Genomic DNA, 4,466 nt, shown 5'->3' with positions numbered 1-4,466 from the left:
CCCCTCAGCGTCGCCAGCTTCCGCAGTAGTGGCTCGAGAGTCAACACGTACAGAAGCGACGAGAGGGGGCATCCCTGACGAACCGAACGTGCAATGTCGAAGGGTCTTGATAGATGCCCATTGACGCGAACTACCGAACGGATGCCTCTGTACAGGGCAGCCATCCAGCCGCGGAAAATGGGACCGAAGCTGGCCGCTATGAGGATAGCCTCCAAGTATAGATAGATAGATAGATAGATAGATAGATAGATAGATAGATAGATAGGCACAGACAGACAGATAGATAGATAGATAGATAGATAGATAGATAGATAGATAGATAGACAGATAGACAGATAGACAGATAGATAGATAGATAGATAGATAGATAGATAGATAGATAGATAGATAGATAGATTAGAGAAAATGGAATTAACGTTAACTAACCTTATCAATTGCCATACTTGATGCTAAACTTTAACCTTTTAATCGTCATCTCTTCCTTACCGACGCTTATTTAATATAATTAACTGTTTCCCATGCTTATCTTAACTAATACTTTTCGCGACGCAGATCCTAACGTTTCGCAATGCTAATCGTTTACGTTACCTTTTCCGTACTAGTCATTATCAGTACGTTACTGATACTTTTCTCTACCATTACCTTTTTCCGACGCTAATCATTAGTTTTCCTGACTAATATATACTTCGCTAATCATTGCCAATAGATTTCCTGGCTCTCATCCTAACTACTACATTTCGGGGTGTTAATCGTAATAATTGTCTTTCACGATGCCAATCATTAGTATTAAACTTATCGTGCTAATCGTTATCATTACCTTGCCGACAGTTATCGGTATCATTGCAGTTTACCGACGCTAATCGTTAGCATTACGTTTCCCGACGCTAATCGTTACCATTACACTTCCAGACGCTAACAGTTACCATTACGCTTTTCGACGCTACCCGTTACAACTATATTTCCCGACGCTAATCGTTACCATTACATTTCTCAATGCTGATCGATACCATTGCATTTCCCCAAGCTAATCGTTCCCATTACATTTCCTAGCGCAAATTGTTACCATTACATTTCTCGACGCTAAACGTTACCATTACATTTCCCGAAGTTAATCAATGTTATCTTCCTCAGAGTCACACCAGATATACAGTGTGTGTGTGCGCGCGCGCGTGCGTTACTCTCTGATGGACGAATGAGTGCTCAATACATGTTGTAAAGGATATGATCTTTTATAAAACCTAGTTTTGCAATAAACAAAAACTATACATACATAAACACACACACACACACACACACACACACACATACGCGCGCATTTGTGTGTGTGTTTGTGTGTGTGTGTCTGTGCATGTACTATGAAGGTTTGCGTATTAGGGACCAAGTCTCATTTAGTTGGAATCTCCTCTTTGCGGGACATGATTGGTTCGAAGAGAGGAAAGACACGTCTTGGGATTGTTCTCGTTGTTTTGTTGAGGTGGCTGTTGTTGTTCTTTTGGGGGTTTCTGATGCTGTTGTTGTTGTTATCGGTGATGTTCATGCTGCTTCTGCTGCTGTGAATGCTGTAGTTACTGTTGTTGCTGTTGTTTTTGCGGTTCTCGGTGTTGGTCCTGTTGTTGGTGATGTTGCGTCCACCTACTTTTGTTGGTGCTACTGCTGTTACTGCTGTTGTGGTGGTGATGCGGCCATTGACAGAAGTGAGGGTCTTCCTTCTTTCTTTTGTTGTGGTAGAAGGCCTTCAGATGGTTTGTGTCCCCACACATGTGACATTTCGTCCTTCTTCTTTCAAATACCACGTGGAGTTTAGTGCCATCTGGCAAATTTATGAGGTCCGGTATGGATTCCGTACTTTCGAAATCCAACTGGACCCATAATTCTATTGTTTGCCCCATTCAGTTTTACTGTTGCATTTTTCTTGCCTTTAAGATGTTCGCCATGTCCCCCATGTCTAGTACAGCTGCCACCTACCAACAAATATTTATTTCTGATGGAATTTCAGTGATTTTTATTTTTGCCAATCTACGACCCAGATATATGGGTATTAGGAAGAGATTGTCATTTCTCAGTCTGGTGGTCGAGATTTTTCTGGCTTCTTCTTCTGTAGCGAATCTTACGTCTACCGTTCCATACCGCTTCGCTCTCGCAACGTATGCCTTTCCGTTCCATACTATACGCAAAAACCTCAAGTAGTTGCTGAGTGGCTCGCTACAACTTCCGATTTTTCACCCCAATACATTTATAGATGATTGTTGTTGTTTTTTTGTTTTTTGTTTTTTCATTGTGTCTTATACGACAGTTTGAGAAGTATTCAAAACTACTTCTCTCCCATTCTTTCTGCTCACATAACTTCCTACATTTTTCAAGTCACCTGCTGTTAGTGAAACACTTACGTGTGCTTGTCGCACTGCAGTGGTTAACCTATTTAGGCTTGGCTTGTCATTTTCATTTTTATTCCCACTGGCTGTGGTAGCATTGTTAGTGGCGGCGACGACGGTAGAAATGGCAAATGTTTCGTTGGAAGCTTTTTTCCTCCTCTTTTCCTCTTCCTCGCTCTTATTCTCTTTCTGTGGCTTTTCACTGGCGATGGTGGTGCTAGAGCTGCTGTTGTTGTTGTTGTTGCATCATGCACTGACTCTCGTGGCTTCTGATCTTAACTGATTCGAACGTACATGTTGTGTCTTGGTATAAAAAGATGGGCTACAGCAAATATTCTGCCCAATACAACAAATTTGCTTGTTAGTTGCTTGGCCTTAACCAGTTGAGCATATCCCTTATTAGCTGACATTATGTGCATCTCTGATCACGAGCAGAAATAGTGGGGGAGCATCATAGCCATGTGTGGAGAGGAATTCTTTGGGGTTTGAATAGATCACCTCTGGAAGCATGGGTGCTTTGTTCATCATCTTTAAGCAACCTTTATTCAGGGATCTTTTGAGCGGGGTGGGCTACTCAGCCTGAAGAAAATTCTAACTGGGCCCCATCTGTAAGGACATGCGTTGTTTATCTTGATGTAAGGTTACCATGTCGCGCACATATGGTTGAAATGCATGTACCTGGTGTACCCTTATCAGACGAGTAGTCATGATGGGTATATTGGGCTTCGTATATTTGTGCCCCAGTGTCACTTTGTTGGCATGCATTGCTGGTTGACCTCAAGTCTCATCCAGAGACCACAAGAGACAAATTAGAATTTCAAGTTTTTTCTGCTTCCAATACTCTCTCGTTCCTAACTGTCACTAACAAGGTTTCCTTACTTCGGGCTAGGTATCTCATTAAGCTCTCGAGTCTTCCACACTTATCAGTCCTCTTCCTCCAGTTATTCCTTTCCTGTATAGACGATCAGTGCACATGGGTTCCATGTATCGTTAGGAGCTTTCTTAACTTCTTGTCCATCTTCTTTAGCTCCTCCTCTGTCCATTTCAGGATTCCAGCGCCATACCGAACTACTGCGACTGCACGCGGGTTTATTGCCGAAAGTGTATTTCTGGCATTCAGCTTTGAAACCAATATTTTTCTTACTCGCTGCAGATACTGTCTTTTTGTCTTTTCCTTCATGTCGTTGCGTTTGATTCCATCTGCCTCAAGTATTCCCAGATATTTCGCCAATGAACTGTATAGATACTTGGAAAAAAAGTGGGATGATCGCTTATACATGAAGAGAGCTGGGTGGTATATTGACAGAACTGTTAGGTCGTCAGTCAAAATTCCTTGTATAGTTTAGTTAAGGTTGGTTATATTTTGGTTTCTAATCCCATTCAAGTCATTTATGCTTTCAGTTTTCCAGGGTCAATAAAATAAATTTCAGTATTTTTATATTTTCATTTTATATCTCTCCTATCCTAAATACACCAAATGTTGCTGTAATTTAATTTAGACTTATATAATTATTGACAATTATTTATTTAATTGATTTAATTAATTTCTCATCGACTCTTCGTTCGATAGTCATTTCGGATATGTTTTATAACTCAATATATTGAATTGTTTAAATTTTTATTGAAATTCTTGATCTTTTTACAATATTAACAAAATCTACAACGCTACCTAATTATCGTATTCCACTCCACATAATGTATCAAATTAATTATTTGAAATTAGAAAACAACTGTCTTTCTGAGGACTGCTTTATACATATTTATAGTATTTTATTTGACCTCACTAGTGTTTTCTTATTCTTCACATACTGTTCTTTTTTCTTTGTACAGTGTATATTGTCCCTACTTAGCTTAGCTTCACTTACCGCTCTTCCTCGTTTCTATGCATTTATTTATAATTATGTCTAGGTTATTCCTTGGTGCTTGAAATCGTCGGAGAAGACAAAAACGAAATTGCAAAACCGTAGCACTCATTTAGATAAAATTACATAAAGTCGAAGAATGCCTTGAATATTTTATACGTAGATGACCTAAGTAGCCCTTTCCAAATGACGCTTTCTCTCTCTCTCTCTCTCTCTCTCTTTCTATATATAT

This window comes from Octopus bimaculoides, chromosome 1 (assembly GCF_001194135.2).
Source record: "Octopus bimaculoides isolate UCB-OBI-ISO-001 chromosome 1, ASM119413v2, whole genome shotgun sequence".
Lineage (NCBI taxonomy): Eukaryota > Metazoa > Mollusca > Cephalopoda > Octopoda > Octopodidae > Octopus > Octopus bimaculoides.
Note: the sequence above shows the minus strand (reverse complement) of the source record.